The sequence below is a fragment of the Oncorhynchus tshawytscha genome, linkage group LG11 (assembly GCF_018296145.1).
Source record: "Oncorhynchus tshawytscha isolate Ot180627B linkage group LG11, Otsh_v2.0, whole genome shotgun sequence".
NCBI lineage: Eukaryota > Metazoa > Chordata > Actinopteri > Salmoniformes > Salmonidae > Oncorhynchus > Oncorhynchus tshawytscha.
This window is the reverse complement of record NC_056439.1, coordinates 3,666,693-3,687,020: the sequence shown is the minus strand read 5'-3', so window position 1 is coordinate 3,687,020 and position 20,328 is coordinate 3,666,693.

Here is a 20,328-nt window from a genome sequence, read left to right as displayed (position 1 = left end):
TTATCTTCCACCCAGATCCTTTATCTTCCAACCAGACTCTTTATCTTCCACCCAGACTCTTTATCTTCCACCCAGACTCTTTATCTTCCACCCATACCCTTTATCTTCCACCCAGACTCTTTATCACATCTCAAAATAGGGCTACTTAATGTTTAGATCCCTTACTTCAAAGGCAATTATAGTCAATGAACTAATTACTGATCATAATCTTGATGTGATTGGCCTGACTGAAACATGGCTTAAGCCCGATGAATTTACTGTGTTAAATGAGGCCTCACCTCCTGGCTACACTAGTGACCATATCCCCCGTGCATTCCACAAAGGCGGAGGTGTTGCTAACATTTACGATTGCAAATTTCAATTTACAAAAAAAAAGACGTTTTCGTCTTTTGAGCTTCTAGTCATGAAATCTATGCAGCCTACTCAATCACTTTTTATAGCTACTGTTTACAGGCCTCCTGGGCCATATACAGCATTCCTCATTGAGTTCCCTGAATTCCTATCGGACCTTGTAGTCATAGCAGATAATATTCTAATCTTTGGTGACTTTAAAATTCACATGGAAAAGTCCACAGACCCACTCCAAAAGGCTTTCGGAGCCATCATCGACTCAGTGGGTTTTGTCCAACATGTCTCTGGACCCACTCACTGTCACAGTCATACTCTGGACCTAGTTTTGTCCCATGGAATAAATGTTGTGGATCTTAATGTTTTTCCTCATAATCCTGGACTATCGGACCACCATTTTATTATGTTTGCAATTGCAACAAATAATCTGCTCAGACCCCAACCAAGGAACATCAAAAGTCGTGCTATAAATTCACAGACAACACAAAGATTCCTTGATGTCCTTCCAGATTCCCTCTGTCTACCCAAGGATGCCAGAGGACAAAAATCAGTTAACCACCTAACTGAGGAACTCAATTTAACCTTGCGCAATACCCTAGATGCAGTTTCACCCCTAAAAACGAAAAACATTTCTCATAAGAAACTAGCTCCCTGGTACACAGAAAATACCCGAGCTCTGAAGCAAGCTTCCAGAAAATTGGAACGGAAATGGCGCCACACCAAACTGGAAGTCTTCCGACTAGCTTGGAAAGACAGTACCGTGCAGTACCGAAGACCCCTACTGCTGCTCGATCATCCTATTTTTCTAACTTAATTGAGGAAAATAAGAACAATCCGAAATTCCTTTTTGATACTGTCGCAAAGCTAACTAAAAAGCAGCATTCCCCAAGAGAGGATGGCTTTCACTTCAGCAGTGATAAATTCATGAACTTTTTTGAGGAAAAGATCATGATTGTTAGAAAGCAAATTACGGACTCCTCTTTAAATCTGCATATTCCTTCAAAGCTCAGTTGTCCTGAATCTGCACAACTCTGCCAGGACCTAGGATCAAGAGAGACGCTCAAGTGTTTTAGTACTATATCTCTTGACACAATGATGAAAATAATCATGGCCTCTAAACCTTCAAGCTGCATACTGGACCCTAATCCAACTAAACTACTGAAAGAGCTGCTTCCTGTGCTTGGCCCTCCTATGTTGAACATAATAAACGGCTCTCTATCCACCGGATGTGTACCAAACTCACTAAAAGTGGCAGTAATAAAGTCTCTCTTGAAAAAGCCAAACCTTGACCCAGTAAATATAAAAAACTATCGGCCTATATCGAATCTTCCATTCCTCTCAAAATTTTTAGAAAAGGCTGTTACGCAGCAACTCACTGCCTTCCTGAAGACAAACAATGTATACGAAATGCTTCAGTCTGGTTTTAGACCCCATCATAGCACTGAGACTGCACTTGTGAAGGTGGTAAATTACCTTTTAATGGCATCAGACCGAGGCTCTGCATCTATCCTCGTGCTCCTAGACCTTAGTGCTGCTTATGATACCATCGATCACCACATTCTTTTGGAGAGATTGGAAACCCAAATTGGTCTACACGGACAAGTTCTGGCCTGGTTTAGATCTTATCTGTCAGAAAGATATCAGTTTGTCTCTGTGAATGGTTTGTCCTCTGACAAATCAACTGTAAATTTCAGTGTTCCTCAAGGTTCCGTTTTAGGACCACTATTGTTTTCACTATATATTTTACCTCTTGGGGATGTCATTCGAAAACATAATGTTAACTTTCAATGCTATGCGGATGACACACAGCTGTACATTTCAATGAAACATGGTGAAGCCCCAAAATTGCCCTCGCTAGAAGCCTGTGTTTCAGACATAAGGAAGTGGATGGCTGCAAACGTTCTACTTTTAAACTCAGACAAAACAGAGATGCTTGTTCTAGGTCCCAAGAAACAAAGAGATCTTCTGTTGAATCTGACAATTAATCTTAATGGTTGTACAGTTGTCTCAAATAAAACTGTGAAGGACCTCGGCATTACTCTGGACCCTGATCGCTCTTTTGAAGAACATATCAAGACCATTTCAAGGACAGCTTTTTTCCATCTACGTAACATTGCAAAAATCAGAAACTTTCTGTCCGAAAATGATGCAGAAAAATTAATCCATGCTTTTGTCACTTCTAGGTTAGACTACTGCAATGCTCTACTTTCCGGCTACCCGGATAAAGCACTAAATAAACTTCAGTTAGTGCTAAATACGGCTGCTAGAATCCTGACTAGAACCAAAAAAAATTATCATATTACTCCAGTGCTAGCCTCCCTACACTGGCTTCCTGTCAAGGCAAGGGCTGATTTCAAGGTTTTACTGCTAACCTACATTACATGGGCTTGCTCCTACCTATCTCTCTGATTTGGTCCTGCCGTACATACCTACACGTACGCTACGGTCACAAGACGCAGGCCTCCTAATTGTCCCTAGAATTTCTAAGCAAACAGCTGGAGGCAGGGCTTTCTCCTATAGAACTCCATTTTTATGGAACGGTCTGCCTACCCATGTAAGAGACGCAAACTCGGTCTCAACCTTTAAGTCTTTACTGAAGACTCATCTCTTCAGTGGGTCATATGATTGAGTGTAGTCTGGCCCAGGAGTGGGAAGGTGAACGGAAAGGCTCTGGAGCAACGAACCGCCCTTGCTGTCTCTGCCTGGCCGGTTCCCCTCTTTCCACTGGGATTCTCTGCCTCTAACCCTATTACAGGGGCTGAGTCACTGGCTTACTGGGGCTCTTTCATACTGTCCCTGGGAGGGGTGCGTCACCTGAGTGGGTTGAGTCACTGATGTGATCTTCCTGTCTGGGTTGGTGCCCCCTTGGGTTGTGCCGTGGCGGAGATCTTTGTGGGCTATACTCGGCCTTGTCTCAGGATGGTAAGTTGGTGGTTGAAGATATCCCTCTAGTGGTGTGGGGACTGTGCTTTGGCAAAGTGGGTGGGGTTATATCCTTCCTGTTTGGCCCTGTCCGGGGGTGTCCTCGGATGGGGCCACAGTGTCTCCAGACCCCTCCTGTCTCAGCCTCCAGTATTTATGCTGCAGTAGTTTATGTGTCGGGGGGCTAGGGTCAGTTTGTTATATCTGGAGTACTTATCCTGTCCTATTCGGTGTCCTGTGTGAATTTAAGTGTGCTCTCTCTAATTCTCTCTTTCTCTCTTTCTTTCTCTCTCTCGGAGGACCTGAGCCCTAGAACCATGCCCCAGGACTACCTGACATGATGACTCCTTGCTGTCCCCAGTCCACCTGGCCGTGCTGCTGCTCCAGTTTCAACTGTTCTGCCTTATTATTATTGGACCATGCTGGTCATTTATGAACATTTGAACATCTTGGCCATGTTCTGTTATAATCTCCACCCGGCACAGCCAGAAGAGGACTGGCCACCCCACATACCCTGGTTCCGCTCTAGGTTTATTCCTAGGTTTTGGCCTTTCTAGGGAGTTTTTCCTAGCCACCGTGCTTCTACACCTGCATTGCTTGCTGTTTGGGGTTTTAGGCTGGGTTTCTGTACAGCACTTTGAGATATCAGCTAATGTACGAAGGGCTATATAAATAAATTTGATTTGATTTGATTTGATCTTAATCCAGACGCTGGTTGAGAGAATGCCAAGAGTGTGCAAAGCTGTGATCAAGGCAAAGGGTGGCTACTTTGAAAAATCTAAAATTTAAAATATATTTTGATTTGTTTAACACTTTTTTGTTTACTACATGATTCCATATGTGTTATTTCATAGTTTTGATGTCTTCACTATTATTCTACAATGTAGAAAATGGTCAAAATAAAGAAAAACCCTGGAATGAGTAGGTGTGTCCAAACTTTTGACTGCTACTGTACATATGTCTGTTCAAAGTATACCTGTATGCTCAAAGTAAGTTCCTTCCTTTCCAGAGACAGGGCTTTCCAATGACATGGTAGAACACACTCTGTCTCTGAATTCCGTCCAAATGGTTTTCCCATTGGTTCACCTCAGAAGGAGTCGGACAGAACATGTGAGACTGTGGACCGTGAAACAGACAGAAAACCAGAAACAGCCATCGCATCAACAGAGGAAAGAAAGAAAGCTGAAAGAGAAAAAACATTGTCTCACTGATTTAACCCTTCTTTGACTTTTGCGGTCAACGATTAAAGTTTACGTTCCACTGTAATAAAGTGGGTCGCCACGGGAATGGGATCAGGCCTTTGTTTGGTATTGGTGTGATCCGCCGAGCAGGAAACAAAAACACTTTGCAGGATGGAACAGACAACAGTCTAAACAAACCAGTGTCTTGTTTCGGCGGTTTGTTCTACAGTTCCAGACATTGAACACGATTTGTTTAGGTAGAAAAATGACTAAAACTGTGGTAAAAAAATAAATAAAATTGTATTATAAAAAAAAAAGAAAAGTATATTAAAAAATGTGATTACATTCAGAATAAAAAATCTTGGGGTAGTCTTAAAAAACTAAGAGCATTTATACAAGCATGTGATATGTGACACCGTCTACATCGAGGTCTCTCTCTTGGGTGGTCTGTGTGAAAGTGCAGTGCTCATGGCCTAAAATCATTATGAAACCGTTCCAGTCTCATTGTCTGGCTGTGCAGTAGTTATAACACACCTGAGTGACCTGGCTACATCTGGGCTGAGTTATGTGTTCTGTGTCTGTCTGCTGTTAGTCCCAGGGCCAGGACTCCTGTGGTGAACAAGGCCTGTGTTAGTCATGTTATTTATTGTTGCTCTATTTAGCCACTCTCACTAATCCAGTGTAATGTATGGTGCATGGCTGTCAGGTGTGGTGCACTGTGGTGTATACCACTATATATAAACGGTGTGGTTCCAGTCCTGAATGCTGATTGGCTGACAGCCGTAGTATATCACACCGTACACCACGGGTGTGACAAAACATGCATTTTTGTTTTTTTACTGCTCTAATTACGTTGGTAACCAGTTTAAAATCGCAATAAGACACCTCGGGGTTCGTGATATATGGTCAATATACCGTGGATAAGGGCTGTTCTTTTGCACGACGCAACACAGAGTGCCTGGACACAGCCCGTAGCTGTGGTATATTGACCATATACCACAAACCCTTGAGGTGCATTATTGCTATTATAAACTGGTTACCAACGTAATTAGAGCAGTAAAAATAAATGTTTTGTCATACCCGTGGTATATGGGTCTGATATACCACGGCTGTCAGCTAATCAGCATTCAGGGCTCGAACCACCCAGTTTTTAATACTATATACTGTATATCATGTCTTTCAGGTGTGGTGTAATATTACATACATCATGTCTGTCAAGTTGCCAGTATGTTATATAGCAATAGAACCTTGTAAAAGGTTGTAACTAGAGGGGCTACTGGAATAATGGTTCCAAAGGAACTGCTGAGCTTTAGCCAAGGTCTGTTAAGGTCTGGTCTACCTTATGGGTCTTCCACCTTGTACTTCTTCTGTTCCCCTAAACTTCTATCAATCACCGGCAGATCTTCCACCTGGCTAATGTTTCAGGCTGTAATGTTAGCCCGCCAATAGTTTCAGGCTGTAATGTTAGCCCGCCAATAGTTTCAGGCTGTAATGTTAGCCCGCCAATAGTTTCAGGCTGTAATGTTAGCCCGCCAATAGTTTCAGGCTGTAATGTTAGTTTCAGGCTGTAATGTTAGCCCGCCAATAGTTTCAGGCTGTAATGTTAGCCCGCCAATAGTTTCAGGCTGTAATGTTAGCCCGCCAATAGTTTCAGGCTGTAATGTTAGCCCGCCAATAGTTTCAGGCTACATTGTTAAAGTTTCCAATGTTAGCAAATTTCAGTTCAACCAAAAGGCTGTAATGTATTTTCAGGCTGTAATGTTAGCGTAGTTTCAGGCTGGATGTGTTCCTCAAAATTCATTTTAATTCAACAATCAACTAGAAATGATCCTAAAAATGATTATTCATCTTTGTAACGCACTGATAACTAACCTCTGGTGCATTACTGAGGCCAAATGGAACACTGTCAAAGCTGTACGGCCCGTAGCCAGTAACATACTGTACGAGAGTTGATGTCCACACATATATCCATTTACTTCTTAAGTAACATTCTCAGATTACCGTAAAACAAACTGGATTATGGTTATGGAGTTATTATGGCGTCTAAGGGGCTGTTGTCTGTACTGTTTGCCTTTAAAACAGCTGTTGAGTTGATTAGGGAACACACCTCCGGCTCAACTCACCAGAGAGGTCTGGTTATCACCTCAGTCCAAACTCTGTGGTCTATCCTTATATTTTATTTTTCTAGAGGATTATCCTGTCTACAACACATGCACACACACACACACACACACGCCAATGCACACTTACACACACAATGCACACACACACACACACACACACACACACACACACACACACACACACACACACACACACACACACGCACACACACACACACAGATACATGCGCACACACACGCACAGATACACGCACACACAGATACACACACACACAGATACATGTCTCAGCCTCCAGTATTTATGCTGCAGTAGTTTATGTGTCGGGGGGCTAGGGTCAGTCTGTTATATCTGGAGTACTTCTCCTGTCCTATTCGGTGTCCTGTGTCAATTTAAGTGTCCTCTCTCTAATTCTCTCTTTCTTTCTTTCTCTCTCTCTCTCAGAGGACCTGAGCCCTAGGACCATGCCTCAGGATTACCTGACATGATGACTCCTTGCTGTCCCCAGTCCACCTGGCTGTGCTGCTGCTCCAGTTTCAACTGTTCTGCCTTATTATTATTTGACCATGCTGGTCATTTATGAACATTTGAACATCTTGGCCATGTTCTGTTATAATCTCCACCCGGCACAGCCAGAAGAGGACTGGCCACCCCACATAGCCTGGTTCCTCTCTAGGTTTCTTTCTAGGTTTTGGCCTTTCTAGGGAGTTTTTCCTAGCCACCGTGCTTCTACACCTGCATTGCTTGCTGTTTGGGGTTTTAGGCTGGGTTTCTGTACAGCACTTTGAGATATCAGCTGATGTATGAAGGGCTATATAAATAAATTTGATTTGATTTGATACACACACACAAAGCAAAGGCATACACAAATACTCATGCCAATGCGCGCACACACACACACACACACACACACACACACACACACACACACACACACACACACACACACACACAAAGCAAAGCAAAGGCATACACAAATACTCATGCCAAAAGCAAAGCAAAGGCATACACAAACACACACACACACACACACACACACACACACACACACACACACACACACACACACACACACACACACACACACACACAAAAAAGCAAAGGCATACACAAACACACACACACATTAGCCACATTGACTGTATTCCAGTTACAACAACAATCCTGCCATTTGGTATCGTCCACTACAATGCGCTGATGTGAACGTGTATCCCAGTAACACATACTTGGAATCAGATAAAGACTGAGTGACAGGTATGGGAAACAGACTCTGTGTCTTTCTGTCTTCTCAGAACATATAAATCATGTCAGTGTTTGGCTGTTATGTGACGTGTTGGAAAATACCATTGTTCTCTATGTGTGCATACCAAACGGCACCCTATTTCCCATATAGTGCACTACTTTTGACCAGGGCGCGTAGAGCTTTAGTGCATTACCTAGGGAATAGAATTCCCTTTGGGACACATCCTCTGTCTTGCCGTAGGTTTATGGATCTGGCCGGGCTGTGTAGTTCTGCTATAGTTTTATGGTTCACGCTCTTCCTTTAGAAAATGAGTGACGTAAACGACTCATAAGGTTGCTGTAATATTGATCTCTCTCAAGCTGATAGCTGTCGGAATTTGGATCAAAATGGGACTTTTGTGTTATTATTGTATGAAACGGTACATTTCATGTGGAACTAGGCCTACCACAATTAGTCAGCAATATCCACAGGGGTCTTATAGAAACAGTTTGGAATTCAAATGAATCGTACGTTATGAGGAACAATGCCCGGCCCTTACTTCTCCTCTTTCTGTCTCTGTTGAATAGTCCTGGGCCTGTATTCTAATAGTGTAGGAGTGCTGATTTAGGATCAGGTCCCCCCTTTCATATAATCTTATTTATTATGCTCTAAAAGGCTAAACTGATCCTAGATCAAGTCAAAGTTTCCTCCACTCTCCAGCGGTCTGACTACTCCTGCCTCTGGACCTCACCCTCTTCCTGCCTTAGTACTCTGACCACAGTCCTTTTCTTCTACACCCACGCAACAATCAACAAGAGAAATGTACCAGTCTATACGAGCTACAATCGCCTACCAAGAGGTTCCCAGGCGAAAGAAAGCTATGACCGCATGACATTCTACTGTAGAACTAAAACCACCATCATTCTTTCTCACACACACCTCATAACAAAAACAATATATTTTCCCATCCCCTGCCTTTTTACAATCCCATATATCTGACAGAGTCATAAAATAACTTGGATTGAAATCAATTGAAAGAAAGATATATGTTGAACGCTAACGGGTAAAAGTAAAATCAAATGAAGAGAGAACCTTGTGGGAGAGTTCCAACACCCTGAGAGTACCTTGAGCCCTATCAGAGGGTGTGTGTGTGGGTGTGTGTGTGTGTGTGTGTGTGTGTGTGTGTGTGTGTGTGTGTGTGTGTATGTGTGTGTGCGTGTGTGTGTGTGTGTGTGTGTGTGTGTGTGTGTGTGTGTGTGTGTGTGTGTGTGTGTGTGTGTGTGTGTGTGTGTGTGTGTGTGTGTGTGTGTGTGTGTGTGTGTGTGTGTGTGTGTGTGTGTGTGTGTGTGTGTGTGTGTGTGTGTGTGTGTGTGTGTGTGTGTGTGTGTGTGTGTGTGTGCATGTGTGTGTGCGTGTGTGTGTGTGTGCGCGTGAGTGCGTGTTGAGGCCAGCCAGGGTGAACATAAGATTTTTCTAATGGTTGGTGTTTGTTTAGGCTGTGGGAAAGGGAAACCATTAAGTAGTAATGAAAAATTGATCTAAAGGCAAGAAAGGGAGGATGTGGAAATTGCCAAGTGGGAGACTGGGTGTGTTTTTCTCTCTGCAATGAAAACATTCATGCCTCCACCTGTAAAGAAAAGTCAATAATTGCAATACACTCCCTCCCACCAGCACACATTCTCTGATTACTGGACCTCAGAAAGCCTACTGCTCGTGGTCCATTCCTACATGATGTGCCTGGTGAATTTGTATGTGGTACAGTATGTGTTGTATGCAGAATTCTCAGTGAGCTTGACGTATTCCTTATCTTCACGTCAACGCGGCTTGGTTGTTAAAATCTCAAAGAGGCACAGTTTCCTTTGGTAACTCGGTCATGTTGTGATTATGACATTTAAAACCTGCAGTAAATTATGACTCAGTTTCAGTGTGAAAAGACAGCATCCAACAGAAACTGAAACGGCACAAATCGCCCTGACAATTTAGACCTTTGACCAACAGTTGGCACTCTGTTTCTTGCTCCATATATCTCGAAAATACACTGTGTAAAATGGATAATTATTGTTAATTTAGTGGTAATATAGACCAATGACAGTGACTGATGTCAGATGTGGGTCTCTCAGAAACAGTTGAATAGGTAGAGAGTCTCGACAGAGAAACCAAATCAGAGATGGCTAGTAAAACCGACAGAGGGGTATTCAAGGACCTTGATTTGGGACACTTGCGGTGACTGGTTGACTGAGTAACGGACTAGGCATGCTAGTCTCTCTAAAACCCACAGGGATGTGTTGATATGCTGAGAAGGAAAGGTCCAGCGTGTGAGGAATGGACAGAGAGAGATGGTTGGTGGTCCACACCAAGCATGAGCCAATAGTCGGGTTACAGAGTAAACAAAAACACTCGTCACTTCAAGGCGAAGAGAGGCAGCACCAAATTCAACCCCACCACAAGGTACACAGAACACTGTTGAAACAAGTAGAAGAAAAGTAAACAGAGTATTCATCTAATTTTGTGTAACAGTAGTTCTTCTGCCCTGTCTTGACATATTTTTTCACAACTGTTGGATTGTTTGATTGGGCTGTAATTGGTTGTTTTAATCTTGTACATTTTTCCTTTATAGACTTGGAGCTTTCAATGATAACGATATAATACAATTGGACATTTTTCAAATGAGTCTTTCTTTATCTTCTTAGAATGCCCTTCACTTAAATACGTTACATCTTGCTATGCTGTGTAAGCTGAAAAACAGACCTTTTTCATTGGAAATCATAAGTGGAATCAAAAAGTTGTCTTGTCACTGCTTAGCAATTAGTAGTGGGGAAAAGGATGAGTATTGAAATGCATCATTACTGATCCAATATTCACTGTGTGTACCGTTACGTTTCCACTATGGAAACAATACAATACATCTGTTTAGTATTTTACACCATGGATAGCTTTTTAAACGAGACGTCCGCTGAGAGGCGGCAAAACCCCGGTTGCACACAAGTTAACCGTTTTCTCAGAGTTTCTGTCCATTTAAACGATGTGGTGATGTTGCTCATCAATGTAAATGGCTCCATGAGACAGCTGAGGAAACCCACTGATTGTTTAGACTAACTGGAAGAAGAATAGAGACAGAGACGTTATTCTGTTCCAACCTTATTACTCATACTGTTTCTCACAGGCACTAAAGTCACTGGAGCCCAATTTCGGTATACTGTAAGTAACACAAGTTAAGCAAACAAAGTTGGAACTGAACATGTTTTTATTTTCACTTACAATTCTCATTTGTGTCCGTGTAAAACAAATGTAGGGATGAATTTAATCAACCAATGTTTTCATAGGGGAGAAAAAACAGCACCGAGCACTTAAAACAGATTACTAGAAAGTGTATTTGTGGCACGGCTCGACAATCACCGCAAACATCCCGTTTTCTTCCCAAACACACATCTTTCATCAAATCCCAAAATCTTCTGTCCACTCAGCTATGATTCAGTCTTACTTCCTCTCAGGGTGTAAAGCCATCTGACCATATCCTCAAGTGGTCCATAGATCATGCAGACGAGTTATACCCAACAGACTCCGCTGTGTTTATGGGTGGTTTGTAGCTCTAAGTTCTCATAGGCCACACACTGGTGACGCTAACTGAGGTGACCTTCTCAGCAATGGATCCCTGACCCCTGACTTCTAGGTCAACTCCAGCAGTGTGCCTGCCAGACAACAGTGAGGAACTAGTGAGGATCCAGCTTTAACCAATACTACAAGACTGGGGAAAAAAACTCTGATATAAGCAACAATTCATCCAAAGAATGGGCATCAATTAGAATACATGAATCCTAATCCTATTCATAAAGTAAGCCTACACAGTAGTAGGTTCTATTGTATAGTTCTTCCATTATATCAGTAACGTCACTCACTAAAGCAAGAGGGTATGAACATGAGTTTAGAGATTGAGGCTTAGCTCCGAGTATCAGTTGCACATGATCTTATCAGTAATTGACACCCAAAGTCCAAAATAAACATGTCCTCCAATCATTTTATTTCAACTACATGCATACAAAATTCACTGACACCCTTTTAGGATGAAAAAGAAAAGTGCTCCAAAAAGTGAATATTTTCCCTCTGTTTTCTCCTCGTTCCATAACTCAAGCGCTTGTAGACGTCGGGGTGCATCGTAGTCCTCTCTAGCTGAGTTATGACCCAGCGTTTCCACATCAATCTGATAGCTTCCATCTGTCCACAACACCGACGCTCTTTTTTTGGCCCTCTCTGCACCCCATCAAGGATGATCCTTTTTTACACTTGAGAAAGAAATTCAAACAGAATCAATGGCATGCGCCTCATTTCCTAGTAAGTCCTATTTAAGCCACCAACACGGAACACTACTTAGAAAGGAAAGGCTCTTGTTTCTCTGCCTAAAGATGGCTTTTCTCATGTTTTAGAACTGCTTAATTGTCACAGACACTTGTTGGTATGCGGTTTTTGAAAAGGGAAAAATGCTTTAACTTGCTTTTTTTTAAACAAAACACGAGTTTTACTATGTCTCCCCTTCTACAGTTCATGGTAAGCTTAAGCAATAGTGATTTTAGCTTCTTATAAGAGGTTTATGAGCACCCTATTAAGTTACGGGCAGGACGCATAAATGTATTTTTGTTGGGAACTGTGGAGAGGTCCACTATGTTGAAGACTGATTCGCTACAGAGTGTAAAATCTCATTCTCACACTCCTTCTGAAAACCATGAAAGCCTGAGTAGGCCTCGGCGTGCCAATATCGCCACGGGGAGACACAAACGCATTTCTATTCATCACGACCACAAACTGCAACACCCAAAACAATACTGCTGGGCTGTGTGAGAATTTGAACTTCCAGCTCAAGAGAGGAAGACAAGAAGCTTGGCACAAGCTTGGCACAGCTAACTGCCTCCAACTATCTAACTGAGTTCCCTTTGACGACTTTGTGTATGCCACGGGTCGGATATCCATTCCTAGTCTAAATCCTAACACACACCTTGGTCTAAGCTTCCATACAGATGTAGGACCTTAATTTGCTACAGCAGGAAAATTATCCTGCAGCAACAGGAAATGTGAATTATTTATGTGGAGTAATATTCATGGACATTTTTTTGGTAGGGACTGATACATTTTTTTTTGTTGTAAAAGCCTATTTAAACCTCAAATACACTACACGTTTTACATTTCCTGCATTGCAGGAAAGTTCTCCTGTAAAAGGGTGATCTAATTAAGATCTTACATCTGTACTTCCTAACTTCATATTTTTCTCCCTTTGCTCCTTTCCACGCTGCAGAAGAGGGCCATCCATTCTAATCAAGGGGAACACACCGCCCACCGACAAGAAGCTTTGTCATCCATGTTCCTTTATATTTCACAGGTCTCTCTCTCTCCAGCCAATAGACAGTCGTCATACTTTCTCTATGGGACATCATTTCTACAGCACCGTTTAGAACTTCCTCAGAAGACATCAAAACGTGATCGTGTGTATGAGCCAGGAGCTCTTCCTGACTACGTGACTTGACCAGGAAAGACATGTTAACAAGGGGTTGTCACTAGCGACCACAGCCGCTAAGTAAAAATTGGCTATAACCTTAATTTAAGGTTTTGGTTAGGCATAAGGTTAGCAGTGTGGTTAAGGTTAGGGTTAAGGTTTCAAATCTGATTTTAAGAAGAGAAATGGGTAACGACCTTAACTAGGGCCTGAGTTTTCCCTGGTGAGGTCACATGTTCACAATACTCCTGAATCCTGAGCCCATTAGGGTTGTGGCATTGAGAACAGAGACTCAAATACAAATCCCATAAGACAATTGGTTTATGGTGTGCCAGGTGGTCTACAGTGCATTGCAAAAGTATTCACCCCCCTTGGAATTTTTCATATTTTGTTGCATTACAACTTGTCATTTAAATAGATTTTTATTTGGATTTCATGTCATGGACGTACACAAAATAGTCCAAATTGGTGAAGTGAAATGAAAAAAATAGATTGTTTCAAAAAATTTAAAAAAAAAATAAAAACGGAAAAGTGGTGTGTGTGCACACAGTGAGGGAAAAAAGTATTTGATCCCCTGCTGATTTTGTACGTTTGCCACTGACAAAGAAATGATCAGTCTATAATTTTAATGGTAGGTTTATTTGAACAGTGAGAGACAGAATAACAACAAAAAAAATCCAGAAATCTAAGCAATCTAAGTCACATGTTCTCTGTCACATGATCTCAGTATATATACAAATGTTCTGAAAGGACCCAGAGTCTGGAACACCACTAAGCAAGGGGCACCACCAAGCAAGTGGCACTATGAAGACCAAGGAGCTCTCCAAACAGGTCAGGGACAAAGTTTTTGAGAAGTACAGATCAGGGTGGGGTTATAAAAAAATATCCAAAACTTTGAACATCACACAGAGCAACATTAAATCCATTACTGAAAAATGGAAAGAATATGACACCACAATAACACTGCCAAGAGAGGGCCGCCCACCAAAACTCAAGGACCAGGCAAGGAGGGCATTAATCAGAGAGCATTCATTTCTCATGTTTGGTGTTTGCCAAAAGGTATGTGGGAGAATCCCAAAAAAGGTGGAAGAAGGTACTCTGGTCAGATCAAACTAAAATTGCGCTATTTGGCCATCAAGGAAAATGCTATGTCTGGTGCAAACTCAACACCTCAGATCAGCTCGAGAACAACCTTTCCACAGCATGATGCTGCCACCACCATTCTTCGCTGTGGGGATTCTTTTCATTGACAGGGACAGGGAAAGTGGTCAGAATTGAAGGAATGATGGAAGGGCGCTAAATACAGGGAAATTCTTGAGGGAAACCTTTTTCAGTCTTCCAGAGATTTAAGACAGGGACGGAGGTTCACCTTCCAGCAGGACAATGACCCTAAGCATACTGCTAAAGAAACACTCAAGTGGTTTAAGGGGAAACATTTAAATGTCTTGGAATGGCCTAGTCAAAGCCCAGACCTCAATCCAATTGAGAATCTGTGGTATGACTTAAAGATTGCTGTACACCAGCGGAACCCATTCAACTTAAAGGAGCTGGAGCAGTTTTGCCTTGAAGAATGAACAAAAATCCCAGTGGATAGATGTGCCAAGCTTATAGAGACATACTCCAAGACACTTGCAGCTGTAATTTTTATTTATTTATTTATTCATTTTATTTTTTATTTTACCTTTATTTAACCAGGTAGGCAAGTTGAGAACAAGTTCTCATTTACAATTGCGACCTGGCCAAGATAAAGCAAAGCAGTTCGACAGATACAACGACACAGAGTTACACATGGAGTAAAACAAACATACAGTCAATAATACAGTATAAACAAGTCTATATACAATGTGAGCAAATGAGGTGAGAAGGGAGGTAAAGGCAAAAAAAGGCCATGGTGGCAAAGTAAATACAATATAGCAAGTAAAACACTGGAATGGTAGTTTTGCAATGGAGGAATGTGCAAAGTAGAAATAAAAATAATGGGGTGCAAAGGAGCAAAATAAATTAATTAATTAAATACAGTTGGGAAAGAGGTAGTTGTTTGGGCTAAATTATAGGTGGGCTATGTACAGGTGCAGTAATCTGTGAGCTGCTCTGACAGTTGGTGCTTAAAGCTAGTGAGGGAGATAAGTGTTTCCAGTTTCAGAGATTTTTGTAGTTCGTTCCAGTCATTGGCAGCAGAGAACTGGAAGGAGAGGCGGCCAAAGAAATAATTGGTTTTGGGGGTGACTAGAGAGATATACCTGCTGGAGCGTGTGCTACAGGTGGGAGATGCTATGGTGACCAGCGAGCTGAGATAAGGGGGGACTTGGATAGATGACATGGAGTAGATGTAGATGACATGGAGCCAGTGGGTTTGGCGACGAGTATGAAGCGAGGGCCAGCCAACGAGAGCGTACAGGTCGCAATGGTGGGTAGTATATGGGGCTTTGGTGACAAAACGGATTGCACTGTGATAGACTGCATCCAATTTGTTGAGTAGGGTATTGGAGGCTATTTTGTAAATGACATCGCCAAAGTCGAGGATTGGTAGGATGGTCAGTTTTACAAGGGTATGTTTGGCAGCATGAGTGAAGGATGCTTTGTTGCGAAATAGGAAGCCAATTCTAGATTTAACTTTGGATTGGAGATGTTTGATATGGGTCTGGAAGGAGAGTTTACAGTCTAACCAGACACCTAAGTATTTGTAGTTGTCAACGTATTCTAAGTCAGAGCCGTCCAGAGTAATGATGTTGGAAAGGCGGGTAGGTGCAGGTAGCGATCGGTTGAAGAGCATGCATTTAGTTTTACTTGTATTTAAGAGCAATTGGAGGCCACGGAAGGAGAGTTGTATGGCATTGAAGCTTGCCTGGAGGGTTGTTAACACAGTGTCCAAAGAAGGGCCGGAAGTATACAGAATGGTGTCGTCTGCGTAGAGGTGGATCAGAGACTCACCAGCAGCAAGAGCGACCTCATTGATGTATACAGAGAAGAGAGTCGTTCCAAGAATTGAACCCTGTGGCACCCACATAGAGACTGCCAGAGGTCCGGACAGCAGACCCTCCGATTTGACACACTGAACTCTATCAGAGAAGTAGTTGGTGAACCAGGCGAGGCAATCATTTGAGAAACCAAGGCTGTCGAGTCTGCCGATGAGGATGTGGTGATTGACAGAATCGAAAGCCTTGGCCAGATCAATGAATACGGCTGCACAGTAATGTTTCTTATCGATGGTGGTTAAGATATCGTTTAGGACCTTGAGCGTGGCTGAGGTGCACCCATGACCAGCTCTGAAACCAGATTGCATAGCAGAGAAGGTATGGTGAGATTCGAAATGGTCGGTAATCTGTTTGTTGACTTGGCTTTCAAAGACCTTAGAAAGGCATGGTAGGATAGATATAGGTCTGTAGCAGTTTGGGTCAGAGTGTCCCCCCCTTTGAAGAGGGGGATGACCGCAGCTGCTTTCCAATCTTTGGGAATCTCAGACGACACGAAAGAGAGGTTGAACAGGCTAGTAATAGGGGTGGCAACAATTTCGGCAGATAATTTTAGAAAGAAAGGGTCCAGATTGTCTAGCCTGGCTGATTTGTAGGGGTCCAGATTTTGCAGCTCTTTCAGAACATCAGCTGAATGGATTTGGGAGAAGGAGAAATGGGGAAGGCTTGGGCGAGTTGCTGTTGGGGGTGCAGTGCTGTTGACCGGGGTAGGAGTAGCCAGGTGGAAAGCATGGCCAGCCGTAGAAAAATGCTTATTGAAATTCTCAATTATGGTGGATTTATCAGTGGTGACAGTGTTTCCTATCTTCAGTGCAGTGGGCAGCTGGGAGGAGGTGATCTTATTCTCCATGGACTTTACAGTGTCCCAGAACTTTTTTGAGTTAGAGTTGCAGGAAGCAAATTTCTGCCTGAAAAAGCTAGCCTTGGCTTTTCTAACTGCCTGTGTATAATGGTTTCTAGCTTCCCTGAACAGTTGCATATCACGGGGGCTGTTCGATGCTAATGCAGAACGCCTCTAGGATGTTTTTGTGTTGGTTAAGGGCAGTCAGGTCTGGGGAGAACCAAGGGCTATATCTGTTCCTGGTTCTAAATTTCTTGAATGGGGCATGTTTATTTAAGATGGTTAGGAAGGCATTTAAAAAAAAATATCCAGGCATCCTCTACTGACGGGATGAGATCAACATCCTTCCAGGATACCCCGGCCAGGTCGATTAGAAAGGCCTGCTCGCTGAAGTGTTTCAGGGAGCGTTTTACAGTGATGAGTGGAGGTCGTTTGACCGCTGACCCATTACAGATGCAGGCAATGAGGCAGTGATCGCTGAGATCTTGGTTGAAGACAGCAGAGGTGTATTTAGAGGGGAAGTTGGTTAGGATGATATCTATGAGGGTGCCCGTGTTTAAGGCTTTGGGGAGGTACCTGGTAGGTTCATTGATAATTTGTGTGAGATTGAGGGCATCAAGTTTAGATTGTAGGATGGCTGGGGTGTTAAGCATGTTCCAGTTTAGGTCGCCTAGCAGCACAAGCTCTGAAGATAGATGGGGGGCAATCAGTTCACATATGGTGTCCAGAGCACAGCTGGGGGCAGAGGGTGGTCTATAGCAGGCGGCAACGGTGAGAGACTTGTTTTTAGAGAGGTGGATTTTTAAAAGTAGAAGTTCAAATTGTTTGGGTACAGACCTGGATAGTAGGACAGAACTCTGCAGGCTATCTTTGCAGTAGATTGCAACACCGCCCCCTTTGGCAGTTCTTTCTTGTCTGAAAAAGTTGTAGTTTGGAATTAAAATTTCTGAATTTTTGGTGGTCTTCCTAAGCCAGGATTCAGACACAGCTAGAACATCCGGGTTGGCAGAGTGTGCTAAAGCAGTGAATAGAACAAACTTAGGGAGGAGGCTTCTAATGTTAACATGCATGAAACCAAGGCTATTACGGTTACAGAAGTCGTCAAAAGAGAGCGCCTGGGGAATAGGAGTGGAGCTAGGCACTGCAGGGCCTGGATTCACCTCTACATCGCCAGAGGAACAGAGGAGGAGTAGAATAAGGGTGCGGCTAAAAGCAATAAGAATTGGTCGTCTAGAACGTCTTGAACAGAGAGTAAAAGGAGGTTTCTGGGGGCGATAAAATAGCATCAAGGTATAATGTACAGACAAAGGTATGGTAGTATGTGAATACAGTGGAGGTAAGCCTATGTATTGAGTGATGAAGAGAGAGATATTGTCTCTAGAAACATCATTGAAACCAGGAGATGTCATTGCATGTGTGGGTGGTGGAACTAATAGGTTGGATAAGGTATAGTGAGCAGGACTAGAGGCTCTACAGTGAAATAAGCCAATAAACACTAACCAGAACAGCAATGGACAAGACATATTGACATTAAGGAGAGGCATGCTTAGTCGAGTGATCAAAAGGGTCCAGTGAGTGGAGAGGTTGGTTGGGGGTCACGGCGATTTAGACAGCTAGCCAGGCCATCGGTAGCAAGCTAGCATAGGATGGAGGTCTGTTGTTAGCCACCTCTTGCGTTCCGTCAGTAGATTAGTGGGGTTCCGTGTGGTAGAGGGGATTAATCCAAATCACAAAACAACAACAAAAATAAAAACAATAGATAAAGTTATAGAGGCCCAAGAAGAAAACATAATAATAATAAAAATAAATAAATTGTCCGATTGTCTATTCAGATAGCAGCCGGTAAAACAGCTAACGGTTAGCAGGCTGCAAAAGGTGGCTCTACAAAGTGTTGACATGGGGGGTTGAATAGTTGTGCACGCTCAAGTTTTCAGTTTTTTTGTAGTTTATTTGTTTGTTTCGTAATAAAAAATGTTTTGCATCTTCAAAGTGGTAGGCATGTTGTGTAATTCAAATGATACAACCCCCCCCAAAAATCCACCTTAATTCCAGGTTGTAAGGTAACAAAATAGGAAACATGTCAAGGGGTGAATACTTTCGCAAGCCACTGTATGTCTCTAAGTCCTCTTAGTTACTAATTAAGCCTGCAGTTTGTTTTTCAGTGCTATTCAATCTTTTGGCGCATCATTGAATTTCAAACGAGAATGGGCAGTACAGCATTGAACCTTACGGTCCATAATTGAAAAACCAACATTCTTAGTTTCGTTGTTTGACAGTAGACCTTTGCCACAGAAGAGCTGCAAAATTAGGCTGCATCAACAAAAATAATACATTTGATGACTTGTATAATTGGCTGAATATTAAGTTTGGCCAATCCAGATGTTTTGCTTTAAATTTCAATTCTCAACTTCAATATTTTGCAAGAACCTTGTAGGTTACACAGAGGTCCTGAAGAAAAATACACCAGTCTCAAATTAAAAATTATAATATATAAAACAAAGCAAAACTTTGCAAATGTGAGATAACCACCATTACAACTAACCAACCCACATCCTAACACCAATGAACACATCTAACTTCACAGGATGTCTTTGGAACATAGTTTGTTGTCTGGGTTGTCCCCTTGGATACGGTTTCACAATAACAAACACCTTAACCACCGAAAAAGGTTCTTAAAAGGATGATCAATATCCTCCACCAAGGGAAGGAAACCATGTCAATTGCCACGGTCTTACTGATTGTCAGATAAGCGTTTGTGGCACAGTCGAAGCGTTCACACCGTATATTACATCATTGTGCCCATTATTTACTATGATGCGCTCTTCCTGCTATTGAAATTGTGGAAGACTTATGACCTCTGTGAAGGGGTGGAGGTGTAGGGGTGTGGATTCCTATTATAGGAAGGGGGTGTGTCCTTGACTCAGCGAACAACAATGGAGAGGGTGGGTGTAAGGGTGGTGGGGTATAAATTCACAGCCCTCACAAAGCCTTTGCGTTCAGAAGCCAGTAGTTGCCATGTATGTGCTTGAAAATGTTGACTTGTTTCTATGTTATTTCAGTTACTTGTAGCTCCATAAAGTACTGAGTGACATTTGGTAGACTGAGGAACACAAACTCAAATCTGTCAGTTCAAAACTAGAACTATTGGCCGCCTATCCAAAACAAACTACGGTTTGTTACCCGTGTCCACAGCAGAAACGCCAAGGAAATAATCAAAAGCTGAATGAGATATAATACAA